The 23,317-nt window shown below is 38.9% G+C and overlaps 1 long non-coding RNA gene across 1 annotated transcript in view; it reads left to right on the top strand.

Moving 5' to 3' along the window:
* Window positions 1–22,922, top strand: part of LOC138921719 (uncharacterized) — a 283,572-nt gene extending 260,650 nt beyond the window's left edge. Inside the window, exons 5-6 of the long non-coding RNA XR_011434553.1 lie at window positions 21,549–21,738; window positions 22,803–22,922. This is a non-coding gene — a long non-coding RNA (uncharacterized lncRNA). The remainder of the gene's footprint in view (window positions 1–21,548; window positions 21,739–22,802) is intronic.
* The last annotated feature ends 395 nt before the right edge of the window (window positions 22,923–23,317 follow it).

Genomic DNA, 23,317 nt, shown 5'->3' with positions numbered 1-23,317 from the left:
ACACCTACCACAGCATGGCTTGCCAAGCAGTGCCATGTCCGCACCCGGGATCTGAACCAGTGAACCCTGGGCCACCGAAGCAGAGCGTGCAAACTTAACCACTGTGCCACCGGGCTGGCCCCTAAAATAATACTATGAAACACCAGAAAAACACGTTAAAAAAGGAATTCGTTCAAAGTGTTTACCTCTGGGGAGAGGCGCTGGGAGAAGGGAAACTTTTATTTTTCATCTTAAGATCTTTATGTGGTTTAATTTTTTACCATGCACTGTTATTTTTTAAAATAACATACAAAAGATAAAAAGGGAGTGGGGAGAGGGAGTACCTTCCTCGGGATCAGACATATATTAAATGATAGAGTTGCATTCTAACCTAGCTTCATCTAAGTGCGAAGTCTGTTCTGAAACTTGAGCATGCATCAGAATTCCCTGTGGAGCTGGTTAAAACACAGCTTTCTGGGCCCCACTCCCAGACTTTCCGATGTAGATCCAGTGGGGCCCAAGAACTTGCATTTCTAATCAGTTCCTAAGTGATGATGATGATGCTGGCCCAGGAACCATACTGAGAAGCACACACTACATACACCACAACCCCCATTTTTGAGGTCAACAATTTGGAAAAAGAATTATTTTTAATGTATCATGAGCTTTGACCACAATGCTTTGGCTATTGTCTTTTTTTGGCTAGAAGAGGAATGTGGATTTGGTTTTTCCACTTGTGCCTCCACAGACACCAGAGAACAAAAGGTCCTTTGAATCAACCTATTATTTAAGTGATTTCCCCACCAGGATAGTGGGCTCTATCTCCAACTGTCTTCAGTGTCTGCATTGCCACTTATGAGGTCCATGTAACAGCTAGGTTCAGAAGTGAGACTTGACCCAACAGACTGAGGGAAAGAAAAGAAAGGAATTATTTCAGGATTAACATGTGTTCACACAAATTCAGTGGCTGGCAAGTAGTGGTTCCATGTCACTGTGGAAATCTCTGGGCAATCTTAACAGCATACTGAATGGTTCAGAGAAAGCTTCTGTCTAAGGAGTTGAGCTGACAATTTAATTTAAATGATGTAAAACCTCAGCGTTATCATCTCAGCCTTGCACAAAGCAGATGATAGAAAACATCATGATCTTACAAATATGGCATCCATCTTGGCCCTTATCTTTTCTGTTATGCACCCTCATTTCTCTTTAAATAATGAACCATTTGGTCACTGACTTTTTGTTATGTATCTCATTACCTTCCTGTGGAAAATACTACCCTTCACAACAGCTCACATCAGAAAAGTAAATGTTTTCATGTGCCGTAAAACATGCTGTAAATTACTGAATTTGGAGGCCTTGCATCTAAAAGGGGGGCATGTAAAATGTCATTGGCAGTTTAGTAAAGACTAGGTTCACCACGTTTATTCTGATTAGCACCAAGGGCTTCACAAATGTTCAGACATGGAATGCCAATAAATCAATTACTCTATAGGAGCAAATCACTTTAGAAGGGGCATTAACTTCCTTGAACCACTAGGCTACCAATTAGTAATGGATTGCCTCTTTGTGCTTACTGGTGACCCACTGCAGATAATGCCACCCTGAGGTGTTAAATACATTCCCAGGGCAGGATCCAATAAATCATCATCATTGTTATTTATTAGATTTATAAAATTGCCCCTTTCCTAGCCCTCCACATCAGGAAGTCAGTACAAATATGAAAGTGTTTGCAAATAAATAAATTGAAATTGCAAAAAGTAATTGGTGGATTTTAAAAAGTCTATTAATTAAGGTAATGTTAGATGCTGGTAACAAGAATAAATATAATGGCTCAAATGCTATAGAAGTTATTTCTCAAAAACCTATGTTTTAAAGGAGTTATCCCTAATAAACAGGTGATTGCCCTCTGTGAAGGTTAATTTTATGTCAATTTGGCTTAGATAAGGTTAACATTTAAATCAGTAAAGCAGATTATCCTCCATAATGTGGGTGGGCCTTATTCAATCAGTTGAAAGCCTTAAGAGAAAAAGACTAATGTCCCAGAGGAAGAGGTATTTCTGCCAGCAGACTGTCTTTGGATTTGAGCTGCATCATCAATTCCTGGGTCTCCAGCCTACCCACCTACACTGCAGATTTTGGACTTGCCAGCTCCCACAATTACATGTGCAAATTCCTTAAAATCTATCCTTTTCTCTCTCTCTCTGTCTCTCACTCTCTGTCTCTCTCTCTCTGCCTCTCTCTCTCTCTCCTCCTGAATAATACGTTCTCCAAGGCATGATTCAGGCACCAAGGCCTTTCTATCCTATGGCTCTGCCATCTTTAGTGTGTGGCTCTCAATGTTTCTGTGGTTATCTCTACCATGCCTCAAGAAGGAGAAAGATCATGGAGGAGTGTGAATTGTTCATAGGTCATTCTACTCACATTCCATTGACTAGAAGTTTGCCACGTAACTACTTCTATCTGCAAAGGAGGCTGGAAAATGTAGTCTATTTGCATGCCTAGGAAGAGAAAGAGAAGACGGATTTTGGAGAGCAGCTAGAACTGCCTTTCTTGCTACCATCTTTCAAATGAATTTTATCATCCCAACATTCTGAATCTCATTACCAAATCAATGTTATCTAAAGACATACAGGTCTAGCGAGTCCCCAAAATCACCACTTTAGACAAGTCTTCACTCTCAGAAGTAGATCGGGGTCAGCCCCTAGAAGGGTTCTGAGGGTCATTCACCACCTTGCTAGATGTTGCTGACATTTCTCATCCATCGGGCCTAATCTCTTCTCCAAAGACCAAGACAGCGTCCCGGAAGAAAAAGATAAGAATGCCTTCACCCTAGTCTCCTCCAAGGCAAGGACCTCTCTTTTTCCTCACCAGTATAGTCACTATTACATCCCTGAAATCAACCACAATCTGAGTACACAGGAATAATTCCATCAGTATTTTTTAATAAAAGAATGATTGACAAGATTTCTTAAAGAATCCTATTGAGGAACTCTAGAAATTGTCTACCAATTAAACCATATTCTTAGATGTAAGTATGTTATTTAAGGTCACATAACTAGCTATCGATAGAGTTCAGATAAGAACTGAAGTCTCACCAATTCCCAGCCCAATGGGGTAGAGTATAGTAGTTCTAGGTGGAAAATTATACATACATAGATTAATTTATATCCTCGTATAAATAATTTTTATATAATTATATGTTATTATAGAACCATTTAATTATTAGATAATAATTGTATCTCCATATAAATAATTATTTATATATGAGGATATATATATATATATATATAAAACATCCTCATTTATTTCTCTCTACTCCCAAAAATCTTTATCCCCAAAGCCCTCTCTCGGTGTCTTGGCATTGCAACTTCATCTGTGTTCTGTTTGATATTTTCTCTTTTTTTGCCATTGACTTCCTGTCCCCACCTCCCCTGATTCCCACCTTCTCTGCCTCCTGCCATTCTTCTCTATAGGTCTGCACATGACTCTTTATCTGTATAACTGCTTTTGGCAGAGCTGGGAAATCAGGAGAGAAGGATGGTGAAAAGGGGCCAGTGATGCCTGCTCACATGTGCATCATCAAGTGGAGATGAACCTGGTCATGTTTTCACCTTCAGACAATCCATCTCAATCATATTCTCTACATTCCCCAATTACCAGTGAACCATTTTTCTTAACCATCAGGAAAGAAAGAAACAAACAAAAAGGCCCTCTGTACCTGATAAGGGCATATACAATCAGGGCATTAGGAGTTTGTGTGCTTCTGTGCTTGTATTAGCAAAGACTGATGATGATAATGAAAGCCACGATCTTTTGAGAGCTTACCATCAGGCAGGCATTGATGAATTGCACAAACACACCACACACTCTCTTGGGATCACCCCACAGTGTGTATTTACTGATTAGGGATGAAGGGATAGTCTTTAAGGCAGAGGACAGGTCTGGACCACATCAGGACTGAATCATGACCTTGGCCCAATTGATGTCATAAGTATTTCCTTGTGTACATCCTAGGGGTTCTCAACTGTGTGCCACGGTGCACCAGGGCACCACAGCAAATTTATACCAGTGCCATGGGATATTTTACATTCTCAACGGAATCTCTGTAACATCTGTTGGACACCAGGTGAACTACTAGCTTGAGATAGCTCAGTTTCATCATTAGATCACTGCATTCCTTTTGATGACATCATGTTTTGCTAAGCTGGGTTTTCAGCAGTTGCTATGAAAAAAAGCAAGTACTGCATGAAAATCAACATGAAATAAGAAATGACGGTTGCAGTATCCAATGTGACTTCAAAGGTTGAGAAGCTATTCAATGCCCAACAGGCACTATGTTGTTAGAATATAAATGCTTATTAAGTTATTTGGACCTGACTACTTAGTAAATGGAACTGTTACGTACGTTTTTGGCCTACGTGCTTTATGAAAAAATTACTGAGACTCTAAGTGTGGTGTGAACTGAGAAAGTTAGAGAATCTCTATGAACATTGTTATTTCTGAGGGAAGGCAACAAACTGTGGGTGTCATGATGTGAGCTTCCTCCTGCTGCTCCCTCTGATAATTGCTTTAGCCCAGAAGCAGCAGCCCTGTGAACCCAACCCATGCATGCTTAGAAAGTAAAGCAATGGCCTGTTCTATGCCCACTCTTCTTTCCTAACATCCACTTATATCAGAAGGATTTATGAAGACTATCTGAGCTGATGTCTACTTACTACAGATAAATGCAAATAATGAAAGTAATGAACTTCCCAGCAGCCTCAAGGATCAAATTTCTGATCAAAACTGCCTCAATGTCTTCCTATCACCTTTCCAACAGTATGGAGGCATGGTGCATTCAGTGACTTTGCTAATTGGCCTTCATTCCCTTTCTGCAGTGTTTTTCCACCGAGGGGTTACTCTCAATGCCTAAGAGCACTGGGGCTCACACTTTCAGATTCTTTCAGCTTCCACAGTTGCAATAGATTGGACTGAATGGCTAAGTATTTAAACCAATATTTGGGCAAAACTTAAAATCAGTCAACATAGAGAGAACTTCTGGAACACAAAAGGAAATCTTAAATGTTTCAAATAAAATATAATTAGTATTCCAGTTTAATCATAAAAAGTCATAGTCTAATATTAAATGTCTGAAATTTGGGGGCAGAAATAATAATTTCTTAACTTAGTTACTGGATTTCTCCTTTAGTCGCTACTTTGTACATCTGTGAGATGAAATAGATACTTGATGTATTAGTTTCCGAGGACAAGTGTAAAAAAGTACCACAAAGTGGGTTGCTTAAAACAATAGAAATTTGTTCTCTTACAGTTCTGAAAGCCGGAAGTCTGAAACCAAGGTGTCAGCGAGGCTATGCTCTCTCTGAAGCTCTAGGGCAGAATCCTTTCTCACCCCTCTCCTAGCTTCTGGTGGTTTGCCAGCAATCCTTGGTGTTCCTTGGCTTGTAGCTGCATCACTCCATTCTTTGCCTCTGTCTCCACATGCCATCTTCCCTCTGCCCGTGTCTGTATTTCTTCACATGGCCTTCTTATGAGAACACCAGTCATTGGCTTTAGGGGCCATTCTAATCCAGTATGACCTCATCTCAACTTACTCCATCTGCAAAAGACCATATTTCCAAAGAAAGTCACATTCTGAGGTTCTGGTTAGACATGAATATTTTGGGGGACATTATTCAACCCAGTACACTTAGTTACAATCGATTTTTGTGAGGAAGAAAGATGATTTTTGGCTAGCTCATCCTGTATAGAGCATTGTCGCTGGTGATGTCACTCCCAAGGTCTTAAGCTTTCCTTCCTCTCTAATAACAACTGAATGAGACAAAGAATTATCCTATTTTCAACTCCATTATTCTGCCTTGTATTTTTATTTAAATTTTTATAAACAGTTTAACTCAAAAAGAATATAATGGTCATCTTAAAGTTATCTTGCTAATAGACTTACTTATATAATATTTCTATTAATTCCCAATATATTTGCCTATTTATTCAACTATTTGAAAAGTCTTAATAATTGTTTTTTGTGCAAAAAATTAACAGCTTTCACAATCATCAATTATTATCACAGTATTGACATTTGCAATAATAAATATACAATTATATCCCAAACAACTGTTAGAATTTCAATATGTAAAGTACATAAGGAGTTTTTTTTCCTCCAAGTTCACGCCAGTATCTGACCTGTATTTTAATGGTAATAAATTAAAACTAAGTCCAAATGATGTGCCAAATTTATATTACAGATGTTGTTGTGCTGATTAGATATGATGGCAGTCTGTGTGATAAGAGATCATTTATCTCAAAACTCAAGGTTGATAGAAATCATGTTTAAATTGGCATTCTACTTTGGGATTTCCAAAGGCTGCGGCTAAAGCTGAAATTGAATAGTGGATTATGGCAGAAGCTGAACTTTGGTGCTTGTACAGTACATACTTAACTTTACATGAAGTAAGCAGAAAATACACATTCTTTTTGGTCACACATGGAACAAAAGTTGACCATGTTCTAGGCCAAAAGGAAGTCTTAATAAATTCCAAAGAATCAGCATCTTACAGTCTGCTTTCTCTAATCACAACACTAGAAAATTAGTCATCATGACAAAAAGATAGTTTAACAGATCCCATATGTTTAAAACTTAAAAAGAATATTAAGTAACATCCGAGTTAAGAAATCACAGAGAAATCAGGAACTACTAAGATCTGACAGCATTAAAATCACTATAGACCAAAATATGTGGTATATAGCTAAAGTGAATTATAGCTGTAGTTTATGGTTATAGTAAATATACAAACAAGGAAATTAGAAACAAATGAAATAAGAATTCAATTTAAAAAATTAGAAAATGCATTATGAAGGTAAGCTCAAAAATCAATGAAAAAGAGGAAAGAGGAATATTGATTAAAAAAAATAAAGACCGATCCTTTAAAAAGATTAGTAAGATAAACCTATGCTAAGATTTATGAGAGAGATTGAAAAAAGATGAAATACAAAATGGAAAGGGGAAGTTAACTATAAACGTCCTTGCCGTTTGGGTTCTGCTTAGATTCTGCCAAAAGAAGACACTTGTACCGGATTAGAAAATGGGAAGAAGGTAGAAACCATTCTGCTGCTAGTGGAGCTTCAAGCAGCAGCAGCAGCACGAAGCCAAATATGGGCTCCTGCAGTAGCGTGTTTAGTTCCCACAATGGCAGTGAGAGCCACACATGACCGCATGTGACTCTGGATAATTGAAGGCTTGTGAAGTAGTTCTGGGGCTTCCAGCAGTGATAGTGGTAGCAGCAGGAGAGTGGAGGCTCATGGAGAGGTGACAGCCAGCAAATGACAAGGGTCTCCTGAGGTGGCTACATGGCAGTGTGGGACACAGGAGTGTAGTTGCAGAAGAACATGGGCTCCTGTGCTATTCCACTTTCCCCTTTTTCGCTCTCCAGTCCTTCCAACACTTTTGTAACTGGATTCCCTGTATAAATCCCTCTCTGTTCTCATACTTGGAGTGGTTTCCGTTTTCCTGACCTGGCACTGCATGATAGTGAAGATGAAGCCCTTAGAGCAGGTAAACATCTACCTTTATTCTCCTACAGCCACTTTCATTAGGAGAATTGTTGAGGTGATGGGATAGGGCAGGACTGGGAGAAGAGTGGAGATGATGTAATTTTAGCCAATGAATAAAATGTTCCTAAAACGTTCACTCTCTGGGGCAGTTTTAGACCTGGCAGTAATTGACTCCAGTGGCTATTATGTGACCTGCAAAGTCTTCCAAGTTTATTCAAGACAAATGCTTCTGTTTGCAAACTTCCCTGGTGCTCTAAGACCCAGCTACTGGGGGAATGGGTCCTGATACTAGTAATGTCATCAATTCATCAATGTTTACGAATTTATTTACGTACTATTGACTGTATACACTTTGAAAATTTTAATTTTTATATACTTATTCATTCAACAATAATGTATTTCATACCTGCTCTTCTATTTCTTATTTCTAATTTTCTTCATTCTTATTTTGTGTCATTTTTTTGTCATTTATACTTACCGAGGATTTGTCTGGTTTTTTTGAGTTGTTGTTCAATATTTTTGTTTTATTTTATGGTTTGTTGTTGTTAGTGTGCTTACTTTATATCTCTGAATATAGTAGTATTAAGAATTTCATAAATTTTAACATGTATTAAATTTTAATTATTTTCTAATAAACTGTAACTTTATTTTGAGGTTACCTTTGATCCAAAACTATTTAGGAGAGGTTATTAATCTTTCTTGGTCTTGTTTTTCCTTTATACATTTATTAATTTTTTATTTTTATGGGATCATGCTCAGAGAATGTCACCTATGCGATTTCTACTTTGTGGAATTTTTGTAGAAATTTATTTTGAAGACAAGCATTTAGTCAGTTTTTGTAAATGCTCCATGGATATTTGATAGAAAGAAGAAAAGATGATATCTGTTATCTTTGTAGGGTACAAAGTTGAAAACTCTTTACTAACTCCTTTTGCTTAATTATATTATTAAAATTTTATATCCTTATATTTTTGACTACTTTGTCATATATTGATAACAAAGCATCAATTGATTGTGTTCCTGTCAAATTATCTTGATATTTACAACAGCTTTTGATTTTTATACGTTGCCACTATGTTATTCATTGCACAAAGGTTCATGACTATTATATATTTATTGTGGATTACACCCTTTATCAAAATTAACTCATCCTGTTTCTTTCACTTAATTTGTTGGACTGTTCTCTGCCTCTAAGGAAAGGTATTCTCTCTCTCTTCCTGTTCTGCTATAATACCTTGTTTATTCCTGATAAGATTTACATCACTTACAAAAATTTACGTCCTTTACATTGAGGAGAGGGCACAAGAAGGGATCTGAAGCACACTGACTCGTTTTGACATGACCAGGACTTCAAGGACTGTAGGAGCTGACCCTACAGGGAGCCAGATAATCAAAGCAATGTCCAAAAAGGCCATTCAGGCATTTAGGATTTAGTTTAGGATTTAGGAACAGGAAACCAGAAGCACTGCATGAAGGAATCCAGGCAGCGAGCAATGATTAAAGCCTTAACTAAGGGACTAATGCGGATATCTGGGGAACAGAGTAACTTGTTCATAGGAGACATCAAACAAATATTTGTTGAATGGCTGAATGAATGAATGAATGCATGATAAATGAACATGTTCATGGGTGGCAGGATCCCAGCAGTTGAGTCAGGGTAAGATTGAGGGCTTCAATAAAGCACCTATGTTCTCCAGAGTTTAGAACACTGATAAAGAAAGGGTGCTTGGCCTTAGAGCAGAGTATCTTGAACTTCATAGTGAAAAATAATTAGAATGCATATTCCTGACCTACTTTCAACTGTCTAGGGTAGGGCTCCGAGAATCAACCTTTTTGATATACATCCCAGGTGATGCTGTTTCAGGATGTCACAGATTTCACGTTAGGCAAACACTAGCCTAAAGGCAGGAGTAGACCCCTAGACAGGATGATGGGTTAGAACCAGAGAGGTCACAACTGTTGTACCCTGAGACCAGTCTGGCAGATGGCCAGACCTAGCCCTCCAAAGGTGCTGTGCACCAGATGGATGAGGATGCCAACTAAGAGGCTTAGGGGGAAAGAAAAACAAGGGGACACAGCCCAAATATTATTCTTTTACTTGAGCCTTCACTGCCTACTCCAGACCATATGATCTGTCATTCCCTGGTGTCATCAGCCCTGGACTATAAGCTAAGAAACGTGGATTCTTATCCGAGTTCTGTCACTGCAATGCTCTGGGGTTCTGTGCAGGCCACTAGTCCAGGCCTCAGCTGCTTCACATGTTAAAAAAAGAGCCAAGATTGTGATCATCGAGTTCTTCTGGGGCAGTGAGAAGCCTGTGAATTTCAAAATCCAAAAGACCTGAGTTCAAATTCCAGCCCAGCCCTTTACTGACCCAGTAACCTGGTGCAAATTACTACATCTCTCTGAAGTCGTTTTCTAGGGAAGATACAATTTTCCTAGGTAAGATAGTAACTAACTTACTACGCCATAGGTGCTCAATTCTTGAATTGCCTCCACCAGATTCAATATTTTTAAAAACTGTATAACTTATTTTGTATAATTCTAATTTGTACTAATTTTGACAGTATGTTGTTATCAGTACTGTTATTTATTACTTTATTAAATTTTTCATTGCACATATCTCATCTCTCCTAGTAGACTAGATTTCTTGAGAGTGGGATTTTACAAGATATTTTCACTTTATTTAGGGTGACCAATCATCTCAGTTTGCTTGGGACAGAGGAAGGTTCTAGATATGGAACTTTCAGTGCTAAAACCAGCAAAGTCCCAAGTAAACCAATGAGTTATTCACCCTGATTTACATTCACCTTCATATTTAGTTAAATACCTAATAAGTATAAAGCGAATGAATGAATTTTTTCCTTACCCAATTTTAATCACTGCTTTATTTTAGTTTATCATTACTTATATAGGACAACAAATCACAGAAAAGTATAATTAATCACAGTAAGAATCAAGTTATAGTTATTTTCTATTAAAGAAAGCTTCAGTTTTTGTTCATAATAGATTTGCTTTATTTATTTATTTTTTTTTTGTGAGGAAGATTGGCCCTGAGCTAACATCTGTTGCCCATCTTCCTCTTTTTGCTTGAGGAAGATTGTTGCTGAGCTAACATCTGTGCCCATCTTCCTCTATTTTATATGGGATGCCACCACAGTGTGGTTTGACGAGTGGTGCTAGCTCCATGCCTGGGATCCAAACCTATGAACCCCAGGCTGCTGAAGCAGAGCACGCAAACTTCACCACTACACCGCCAGGCTGGCCCCTAGTTGGTTTATTCTATTAAAGGGGTAATCTTTGTGGCAAAAGATTGTTAATAAAAAGTGGTATTCTCCATCATATAGCCCAAATGGTGGTTTGCTCCTAAAGTTCAGGGGTTATGTTAATTATTTGCAAACTATATAAAACATACCCTAAAGACAAAACCCCAATGCAACATCAGAATGAATTTTAAAAAGAAGTTTGAATTATTGTGACTTTTTTGCATTAAATAATGTAGACTTCTGATTACCTTCTCTCCTAAGTACTTTTTTTTTCCTCCAAGAATGTAATTCTTAAAATTTTAAAACTGGTTAGGCAATTTGGGATTCCTCTGGGATTTTGATGCCAAAGCCTCCACTGATGTTTTGAGGAGTTAATGGTTATAATTACTTTGCCTGTAGCAATATCACTGCCTTTAAAATAAAAGCCTCAGGACTTTTTTCTAATGTATTAGATTACATCCTATTCAAAAGGACAGGGTTTATTATACAGAAAAATGTACTGAGTACACTGATCTTTTTTCCAAAAGTCTATTTTTCTAACATGAATCTTAAAACTTCATCACACATTTGTGAAAAAATTTATTCCTCTTATCCTCCATTTGAAAAAGTCAAAGTTCCTCTGGTATGTCAACTTTTAATTTTTCTTTTTCTTTTTCACTGTCACTATTTTTTGTGGTACAAATCCTTGCTCCTTTGGCAGAGTCGGGGGTAGAAATGCCCCAGACTCTGTTGAGATGAGACTTGGGACTCGGAGTCACAGCCAATGACTAACAGCAGAAAGACCAGTGGTTCCTTGCGTGGCCAATGGCATTGTAGCATGGCCACCATGGCTGCTACTCAGAAAAGAGGCCAAAAACTGTGGTAACTGTGGCACTTAGAGTCAAGCTGCCCACACAGAACACAGAAGCAGAACATAGTGCCTGGAAAGGGGTAAGCATGAATAAAAATGGCACATCCCGGGAGTCTTCAGGTACTCGAATAAATAGAGTTGGTCTTGGGAATGGGTTGTGTTAGTCAAAAAGCGAAGACTACAGCCCAGGCCTCCTGATAGATGATCCAGGGCTCTTCCTACTACCACACACTGCCTTAAATTCTACCATTAGCATTCCTTTCCTTTAGAAGTGTCTACTGGTAAAATGCAAGTATTCCTGAGAAGGATAGTAACTTAAACCAGATATTAGTTATCACAGGAAGTTATATACAGGAAGTCAAGAGCTTACTGTAAATTACTTAGCAGGTCTTTTCTGATGATTGAAATGGGCAGTTTTGATGGTAGGGAAAGGGAGCATGAGCACAGAGCCAGAGGCCTCCAGGGATAAGACTCGGGGAAGAGAAGTACTCTGGGGAATCAGGGAATCCTAAATGCTCCCCCCAGAGCTGGGAGGAGAAGGCACTGTAAGGATAGAAAAAGAGCCACAGTAAACAGTCTTTCCACAATTTCATCCAAGATCACCCTTGAGCCTCATCCTGCACAGAACAGAGACTGTGGGTAAGAGAAAATAGGAAGGAGCCAGAGATGGCTGCCATGGGGAATTCCTCCCAGGTCAGGTCAGCCACTAGAGGAGACTGAGGCAGTCTGTGGTGGAGAAGACTTTCCCATAAGTCAGTACTGCAGCTTGAAGACAAAGACTGAGAGCCCTACTCCAGGCTCATTTCTTTCTCTCTCCAACTATAGGCTTCATCCCCCTCCACTTCTTTTCCCTTATTGCACCACAGTCTGCCACGTTTTGCTTTACACTAATGGAAAGGGGTGTGTGTGTGTGTGTGTGTGTGTGTGTGTGTGGCAGGGAGAGAAGGAAGCTAACATGTAAGAAATACCTCGTATGTCCCAGCCACTGTGTGAGATGCATCATGTACACATAACTTCACTTCATTATGACAAAGTTTAGAGGCCAGTATGATGGAAAGCATTGTTCACGTAAAGAAACCGAGGCTCAGAGAGGTCAAGGAACTTTCTCCAGGTCACAGAGCTAATCACTGACAGAGCTAGAATATGTACCCAAGACTGACTCCAAAATGGATTTTCTTCCTACCACAACACATTATGCCATCAAGATCTTCATTTCTCTGAAAAATTAGAGTCCCTGTTTTCCCAAGACTCTGTAAAACACATAGTGCATTGTTATATCCCAGTGTATAAAGGTCTCCAAGCAATAGTATTCATCTCAGACCAGAGAACTGTCATTGTATAGTGGAAAGAGAGCATGGGAGAGAGAAATTTGAAGTTGTTACCTCTAGCTGGTAAAGCCATTTAAGCTCTCCGTGGCTCTAATTATTATCAGAAAATTGAAATACTATTTTCATAAGAGGATATAAATGAAGGTTAAAGAGCTTTGTAAGCTGTACACCATCATGCAAAAGGAAAATAATATTGAAGCAGAATGGGGGAAATAACTCAAATGTCCATCAACTGGTAAGTGGATAAACAAACTGTGGTACATCCATACAATGAGATACTGTTAAGCAATTAAAAGGAACAGACTACTGATACGTGCAACAACATGGGTGGATCTCAAATGCATTATCCTAAGTGAGAGAAGCCAGACTCTAAAGCCTACATCCTGTAGGATTCCATTTATATGACATTCTGGAAAAAGCAAAACTGTCAAGACAGAAACCAGATCGGTGTTTGCCAGGGACAAGAGGAAGAGGTAGGGGCTGACCACAAAGGGGCATGATGGAGCGATGGAAATATTCTATATCTTGATCATGCAAGTGGTTATGTGACTATATGTGTTTTTCAAAATACAGAATTGTACACATAAAAAGGGTGAATTATACCTCAATAATCCTGAATTTTAAAAAAAAGTAAAATGAAGGTACCAGATACTTAATTCTAACTAGTTATAAAATTCTGATTTGATTATTTTGGGGGAACATTTGCATCCCAATACACAAGATGCTTTAGTTCCTTTGGAACAAATGTTTGTTCTGAGTTCGAGAGTATCTTCGTGATCATAAATGATTAAGATGGCCTCCTGCTCAAAGATCTCTGCAGATCCTTTGCTGAGAGCCATATTCCCAGTCAGCTTCTTTTTAAAGCACTCCATTTGGCAAGGGTTGTACCTTTACTTGATGCTTCGAAAGTGTTCCAAGATGAACCGCTTTCAGAATGTAGGATGCAGCCAGCCAGCAAGCTCCTCCTGGTATCTTGTAATATGGAAGACCCGACCTTGTTATCTCCCAAAGAGAATATCCGAGAGCTCAGCCATAATTACCTGACTCCCGAGTCTGGCTTGCCCTTTCGTAATGCTAAGCAGGCTGCTGCTGAATCAGAAGGAAGCCTATAGAGGCTTTTCTATTTGAAATGGCAAAAATTTCCAAGGTAAGCATTTGACTAACATTAGCAGGGCTTCCCATCTCAAAATCAATTTGCAACATTTCAGTTTTGAAAAGCAAAGGCCAAAGGGATAAGAGCTTGGTTTTTTCTGACAACAGAACTATATTACCTTTCTGATCTAAAGTAGACTTTTCAAAAAATAACACATGCACGTTCTGATTGAGGACTTCCATTTTTGTTTTAACTTGGGGAAAACTATTTCAGTTTTTTCTACATGGTTTTCAAATATTTATTTTTGAAAGCTTTGATAATGGCCATAATTGAAGTCATATCTTTGAAATCCCCAACCATCAAACATTCTTAGTGACACAGTTGGCATTTTATTACATGTCTAATCTGTACCTTTTTAAAATGCAGCAAGGAGATGAGGCAGTTAGATCATAAAATATTTATAAGAAAAGCTTCAATCTTAAACAAACCTTTTGAGACCTCTGATTAGCAACTGTGACAATCTTGAAACTGAAGACAATAAAATTCCTTTTATTTTCTTAATCCTTTTTTTAATCTTTTAAAAATTCTTAGGATCTGCATTTGACCGGTTTTCTGCACATTAATTTCATGTGTTGAGGAAGCACCATTCCTTTCAGTGAAGAGAATTCCCTTTCATTCCTGTGGAATGCTTTTCAAATGATTTTGTTAATTCCTCCAGCCACATTCCAGGCAATTGACAGTCTCAAAAATGTAAAGCTTCCCTCAGAGTCCTTTGCCAGGCACACAGGCAGCTTTAAGACTCAACTAAGCATCGAGATAGTGTTCCCACTCTGGAGAAATGACTGATTGTATGGATTAAATGTGCTTCCGAAGTGATTTCCAAATGGCCATAAAAAAACGGAGGCTAATTAAATATAGTCATTGAAGAGCAATACTTAACTCGTCAAGTTCCTGTATTATACGTTCTTCTCAAAGAAGCTATGTGCTCTGGAATTTTCTACAAATGGGGGAAAATGAAAAAGAGGGTAAATGTCCAGTGAAAAAGCAAAGGTTTAACAAACTATGAGACATGAACCAAAAGGAATGCTATGTGGTCATTTAAAATAATCATTAGGAAGACTATATGGGGACCTTCTTATAATACATTAAAGGAAAAAGCAGATTGTCAGATGGCATGTGCATTACAATTATAATCATGAGAAATGTATGCTTGTGAAGAATTGAAATCTAATAAAATATACAGAAATTTAATAGCTCTGTTTAAATAAGGTGTATATAAGTGAGTCTTGTTTTTTATTTTCTTTAATGCTATGATTATATCCTTTTTTAGTTTAAAGAATGCTTTTTATCTGCACTCTTCTTACTAGAGACAGGAACATGAATCGTGAGTTTACGTGACGTATTCTGATCACCATCAATTCAATTCAAGCTGCAGTGTTGCCTAGCAACAGGATAACTTTTCTGCAGTGAAATTCCCCAGTAGCAGCAACCTATGAAGCATCCCATGAGGAATTCCCTACCTTAAGTGCACCCCATACCCTTATTTCCCTGTTCTCATGTTCCACTGCTTTGGGGGAATTTCATAATCTAATCATGTGGGGATATTAAAACTTGGACGGCTACATTTTGAAATCCATATCCCTGAATGTTTTACCTCTCTGCCTGGAAGAGGAGAACGGAGTGAGGGATTTTTCTAGATTTATTCCAGTCTCTAATATTCCCCAGATAAGAAGAATAAGGAAAGAAAATGGTGAGAGCTTTGATTTCTAATCTTTATGGATGGTAGCTTGATATGGCTCCAACTAGATGTAATGTTTCCCTTTTTTATTATTGAGTTTTTGAGACATAATGATATAATTTACTATAAAACTCATCCTTTAAAAACATGTATTTGTAGAGTTGTGCAAATATCACCACAATCATTTTTTTTCATCGCCTCAAAAAGAAACCCCATACCCATTAGCAGTATTTCCCCATTTCTTCCCAACTCTTCCCTCAGTCCCAGGCAACCTCCAATCTGCTTTCTTTCTCTCTTTGGATTTGCTTATTCTGAACATTTTATATAAATGGAATCACACAATATAGGGTCTTTTGTGTCTGGCTTCTTTCACTTTAGCATAATGTTTTCAAGTCATCCACAGTGCAGCATGTATCTGTACTTCATTCCTTTTTATTGCCAAATAATATTCCATTGCACAGATATACCACAATCTGTTTATCCATTCACCAGTTGATGGACATTTGGGTTGTTTCCACTTTTTGACTATTATAAATAATGCTGCTATGAACATTTTTGCACAAGTTTTTGTGTGGACATGTTTCCTTTCTCTTGGAAATATACCTAGGAGTGGAATTGCTGAGTCACATGGTTAATTATATGTTTAAAATTTTTAGGAAATGTCAAACTGTTTTCCAAAGTGGCTGTGCCATTTTATATTTTCACCAGCAGTGTCTGAGGATACCAATTTCTCCACGTCCTCACCAGCACTTGTTATTGTCTGTCTTCTTGATTATAGTCATTCTAGTAGGTATGAGGTAGTATCTCTTTGTGGCTTTAATTTGCCTTTCCTTGATGACCAATAATGTTGAGCATCTTGTCTAGTGTTTATTGGCCATTTGTTTATTTTCTTTAGAGAAACATCTATTCAAATTCTTTGCCCAATTTTAAATCATTATTTATCTTTTTATTGTTGAGCTGCTTTTTCTTTTGTTTTTCCTTGTGATAGTTGGATTTTTTGTGGAGAGGAGCTGATGTCAAGGCCTTCACAGACCCCAAAACACTCAGGCCAAGACAGTTACTACTGATTAGAGAGGAGAACAGAGGGCAGTCACTGTACATCAGTGTCAGTGAGTGGAGACACAGCAGGCCCCAGGGAATACTCCTGATGATGCACACGCTCATATCTGTCTGGTGTCCTCACATCACCCCTGAAATGAGAATCTTGCTGTTCAGCCTCCACAGAGCACAATGCCTGCTCTTGCTCTCAAATAGCAATAGGGGCGGAGGGACTTTCTACTGTAAAAAGAAAAGAATGGCCATTGCCATGGCCCACCGTCCCCCACCCACTGTGGTCAGGTTCTATGCCTGTTATATTTTCCACTATGTACCCAAGAAACTGGCAAACAGTTGACAAATAAATGAATGTTAAAACCTTCTTTTTAAATTTAAGTAACAGTGAGTTGGCTGCTCTTGCTTGCAAATTTTCTATATGCCCCAATTTTGTTTAAGACATATTTAGCACTTACTGCTCTAGGCATTTTACAAATAATTTTAACTAATTATTTACAAATAATTTGAACACTTCACAAATAATTTTAAACTAATCTAACCTCATAATAATTCTGTGAAGTAGGTAATGTTATTATCTCCATTTTATAGATGCAGAAGCTGAGGCATAGACAGACAAAGTAACCTGCCCAAGGCCAACAGCTGATGAGTGGTGGGGCCAGATTCAAACCCTACCTGGCTCCAATCTGTGCTCTAAACTGCCATGCAATGCTCCTTCGCCAGCTATGTTTTAATATGTGCCCATTACAGGATTGTGAAGAAAAGAGGGGCCATGTTAGAGCCTAGTTTGTGTAAAGGCAGTGCTTCACAATAGGTACGTTTAAAAGAGTCATCCTAAACATGGTTTTGGGAAGGAATCTCTATCATGAATTAATTCCCCAAATAAAGAATTCTGTGCTAATGCAATGTTGAATTTCATTTGCATATGTTAGTGCTTGCTTTCTTTAAAGCAGGTCACCCATTTTTTGTTGATAAAATGGCAGTTCCTAACCTAGTTTTGCACATAGCCAACATTCTCTAAATGTTGAATGAATTAGTGACTTCATTAATGTACAGAGCACAAGGCAACAGGCTGCTTGCCGGGAGCAGACCTTCCTCCAAAAAAGAATCTATGCAGGCTTGACTGGCTCCTGGGGACAAGTGCAATGTCCTTGCCCCACCCTGCACCCAGAGGATAGCTGAGCCTGCCTCACATTCCTGTTATCCAAGGGCACCACCCGAAACAGAAGCCCTTTTGCTCATCTGAACTCAGCATTTTCTTCCTCTACTGTTCTGGGCATTCTTTTCCCTGGTATGACCACCCACTGCTCCCCTCCCTTGCAAACTCTCCCCCCTATGCCTTCTAGAACCCTCCCTTCATAGTAAACAAATTACCCTTGATCCTCCACCTTCTTCTCTGCTCAGAGCCTGCCCCAGAGGACACATATATTGCTGGAACCCTCTTCATCAGAGGCTAGTTCTCCTTCGCCCCAAGCGCAGTGAGGAGTTGCCTTACTCCTCCTGCTTTTCCCATATCTCTATTTCTCCACCTTGTTACAAAAAATGGCAGAAATTATGGGCCACCTTTCTCAATCTTGCCTCTGTCCTGTGTCACTTCAGAGTACAGGAGTGTCCCCATCACATATCCAATATCCCCAGTTCCCAATATTCCCCATATGTTTTTCTGTCCAAGTACCTTCTCCCCACTAATCATATCAATCGACTGCCATGGCCACATCCTAGACATTGTCACCACCAGAAACTGCTAGCTCACTTGCTCTCTCTCTCTTATATCTCTATCTATCTCCATCTCTCAATTTCTCCCTCTCTTTCTCATCCTAAAATCAAACTCTGATAAGAATATCTTATCCTTTCTATTCTCATCTTCAGTTACTGTCACTACACTTGTTCTTCATCATTATTCGCAACTCTTTTAGTTTGACCCTATCAGTTCTTTACTATTTCCCTCCTTTACTAGCCATCAATTCAGCTACTCTATTGCCGATATCATTGCCATTTCTTTATTCCATCTACTTCAATCCGTCTACTTCACTGTTACCTTTGTGTTCTTTCAACAGACTCCATACCAGCCTCCCTGTTTCTAATTTTTTTCTTCTCCAACCCATTTTCCAACATCAACAAAAGCGATTTTTCTAAAATTCAGATCTAGCCATGGTGCTCCCCCAGTTAAAACTCTTCAATGACTTCTCATCACTCTCAGCATAAAGTCCAAACTCTTCATATGGGTTAAACATCCTTCCTAATCTGGCACCTTCTTATGTGTCCAGGAGTTTAGCTCTCAGCCCACCTCATCCCCCTATTACACACCTTTCTGTACTCTAGCCATGTTTCAACTATGTGCCATGCTCCTGGGCAGTACTTGCCTCTCCACCACCACCCCACACCAACTTTGCATGTTTTGTTCTTTCTGCCTGTAATACTTTCTCCTTTCCTCCCTCTCTTCACCTAGATAACTATCATTTCTCAGGTCTTACATGTTTCTTCCTCCAGAAAGCCCTTCTTGACCATCTTACTTCTATATGTTTCCCCTAACATTCTGAATACCATATCATGGCAACTTTCACCCGGTAATGCAATTAACTATTTCCTTGCCAGTACATCTACTAGACTATAAGTTTCATGAGGTCGTGGACCCTGTCTTATTCATCATTCTATCCATAGTGTCTAGCACAGCCTCTGAAACATAGGAGACTCTCAATAAATATGTGAATGAGTTAATGAATAAAGAAAGAGCTTCACCTTCAAGGATATAATTAAAATCAATGCTTCTCAGTAAAAAGATAAGCAGCAAATTTTCTCTCCCGTAATCTTGGACTACCTCAAAAACTAGTAATGACTCATCCAGTTACCAAGATGCTGTAGTAGACACTATCTACTCATATTCCACCAACCCTCACCACAAGTACTAAGTATGTGATTCTGTCTGAGGGACTTTTCTGGCTGCAGGAACATGCCAACGTGTCAATGTGCCAGGGAGTAAGTGCCTCTCTGGGAGCAATCAGCTGAGGAAGAATGGGATTCGATGGACAGATACTCGAGCTTTTCTTCCTCTCAGGTGGAATAACTCTGAGGCATGCTCTGAGCAGTCCCCCAGAAGGCTCCAGCAGACCTGAGCCCCACTTCTCCACAGCAGTGACTTGTTTATTAATGCACCCTTTATTGGCTTCCTTCTCTGTCTCATTTCCTTATCAGTGCTTCCTGGGATTATCTCCCACCTAAGCTATTATACTAAAGTTTTTTTCAGGGTCTGCTTCTGAGGGAACCTAAGATTAGATGCTCACACAGTTTGTTGATCTATTCTTCAACCCCAGTTTAGCAATCCACAAGCATAGAAACACTCTACATCTCATCATCTGGAACTGGGACACCTATTACATCTAAAATCTCCATCTGTAGCCACGGCCATCTACCTTTAACTTCTTCCACTCTTTAAAGAAAACAAAAGCAGCATTTTGCCATTATCATTATAGCAGCAATAATAGTAACAAATACCATGATTAAGTATAAGTTTTATAGAGCTTTTACTATGTGATAGGCGCTAAGTGATTACGTGGATTAATTCAAGAATCCTTTGCCCTTGATCCTCTTCATGCTTCCTCTATTGTAGCAGATGTATCCTGATTTCCCTTGTCTCTCTATTTGACCTGGGGCCACAGCAAGCAGAGTCTCGGGATAAACCTAGGGTCCAAAATTCAGGGTGATGTTTCTCAAAGACATCCTAAGGTAGCACAGATGAGGTCCACGTGAGAATTGTGGCCAAAAGGAGCTAAAGCCAGAATGAAACTGAGGCTTTATTCCAGGCAAAGATCAGCAGGAACACACCTATAGTTGAACAAGCTGCCTTTATTACTCATTGCAGTGAGAAAAACGCACACCATGGGGAATGTCAGTGAGAGGATGTTAGAAAAGACTTATCTTAGGATTGGGGCCTATGTCAGGTGCTTTTAAGGAGAGTTTAAGGGGGCAGGGCTTTGCTCTGGATTGGATGCTTTTAGCGAGCAGGAGTAATCCTATGAGTGTCTTAATGAATCTTACCTAGGAGGAGGGAAGACTAGAAAGAGGCTAAAGCCATGATTGATAAATAATCAGTAGTCATTCATATTAGCTGGGAAAGGGACATGTTCTGTTACTTTTGTGGCTTGGACAGCATTCATGTTTTGTCTGTGTTCAAACATCATTATGGGATGATCTTGGGGTTTTTTGAGCCATTGCGGCCATAGAGCATCCTCATCTGATGTTGATGTTCTGAGAAATAGATTATATTCAACAAGAGAACACCACGGCCCAGCTGTGAGTGCCCAGCCAGCTCACAGCAACAACAAGGCTTGGCTGATGATACCAGGCCAGCTCCCAGATGGCAGGGGCTACTGTTTTTTCTCAGGACAAATATTCAAAGCTTCAAATTTGAAGACGAAAGAGTAGTAAATACTACCATGTTACACAAGACCATTTCTCCCATCTTCTTTCATAGTAGAACTTCAATTTTGTTCAATTTTGTTCACCCTGTCCCCATGTAGCCATGTTCTTCAGGGGAAATGAGCACCACTGCCCAACTCCAAGGGAAGACATGAGTGATCTCAGGATAATCCTGTTCCCCTTGACAGAGATTGCTTCAAAAACAAGCATGTGACTTAATTTTGGCCAATGATTCTTGAGGGGAGGTCTGGGCAACACTGAAAAGATTTCTTACTCTTTACAGAGGGCTGCAAGAGGAGATAGTCTCTTTCCTCTCATTTTTCTCAGCCTGAGGATAATGTCAACACTGAGGACTCAGGACAAGGAGATGTTAAGAACTTGGACTAGTGATGACAAAGATGCTAAATCAACGAGCCCTGGAGCCTCCCTACCTTGAGACTTCCAGTTATGTGAGATAATACATTTCTTCTTATGTAAGTATACATTTCCTTTCATATGAGGTGCTAAATTTCTTTTTACTTTAGCTAGTTGAGTGAGAATTTTCTGTTACTTACATCCAATATATTCTAGAAAGGTAGTGAGGATGAAAAGAGGAGATGAAGAGCCAGGGTGGTAGCCAAATGAGAGAGGATGGGATAGAGCAAAGTTCAAAACTAAGGCACGTGGTGCAGAAATTCCCTGTTGTGTGACAGCTTAAAGGGATTTCAGGCTGCCCAACTTGGGTGTTATGGGCAGCAGCCTCAGCTTTGCCCTTATCAGCTGTCTAGATTAATCAATTCACTTGACCTTCTGTTGCATCTACTTCATGCAACCTCAACTTTGGGTAAATTCCTCCAATTGTTTCTCCACCCCAGCTCCTAGGTTGCCAAGCACAGCTAGAGGAAAAATGTGTCATTGTATCAATAGGTTCTAATACAAACCCAGACTTCCCAACCTCTATGGGGACCTCATTGTCCAGAAATATTTTAGACTGTAATTATTATTTTAAATTGAAAAATTAATATTTACTTTTTGTAAAATTAAAAAGTCAACAAAAAATGGAGGAATACAATAAAATGTGAAGATCAGTGTGTATACTTCTGTACTATTTTTGGAGACACATACATATATGCATGCATGTGCAAATACACATACAAACACACACATATGTATTCACACACAGAGGTTTTGATGGAAGAAGCAAAGGTACTCTCTCCCAGAAGAAAATCGTTACACCCAATATGCATCCTTTCAGATATATCCTACATATATACAAATCTTTAAAATTATAAATATGTATATATAAGCACACATAGTTTTCTTAGGTGATTTTTTTCCAAAAAAAGGACATGCCGTACATGTTATTCTGTAGTTTAATCTTTTTATTTTACAAAATATTGTTGCTATCTCTCCACATCAATACCTATCTGTGCCACCATCTAAGACAGTCATCCATCTGAATAGGATCCCATTGTGGGCATGTACTGTAATTTTTTCAGCCAATTGCCTATTGAATAGACATTTATGTTATTTCTAATTTGGTGTCTGTTTTAAACAGTTCTTCAATGAACAACCTCACACATTAATTTCTGCACGTATGTAGAATTATTTCTATATGACAAATTCACAGAAGAGGAACTTCTGCATCCAAGTAAATACACTGATTAAATTTCAATAGGTAAGTACCAAATTGGCCTCCAAAGATATTTTAGCACTTTACGCTCTCATCTACAGTGTCTGAGATGTTATTTACCTAACTCACACCTGGTACTACCTTCCTCCTCACTGTTTCTTGATCAATTTTTTACTCAACTCTAAAGATATCTCTAGCTCATTCTCTAAAATTGCAATTCCAAACTTTTAATAGTTTCCTCAACTTTCAAACCAATCTTCTTAATCTCCACAAACAGCCTTTTACCTCTCTAAGGAAATGGGGCTCACTTAACAAGCTCTGCCTTATAGATTCATCTGTCTTTACCTTCATCCATCTTCTGCTTGTTACACCGAATCATAGACAGAGCCATGTATTTGACCTTGCCAAGGCTAACGCTTTCACCAGTGCTGGCAAACCTG

The sequence above is a fragment of the Equus caballus genome, chromosome X, assembly GCF_041296265.1.
Source record: "Equus caballus isolate H_3958 breed thoroughbred chromosome X, TB-T2T, whole genome shotgun sequence".
Taxonomy (NCBI): domain Eukaryota; kingdom Metazoa; phylum Chordata; class Mammalia; order Perissodactyla; family Equidae; genus Equus; species Equus caballus.
Note: the sequence above shows the minus strand (reverse complement) of the source record. Positions and strands in the feature narration are given on the sequence as shown.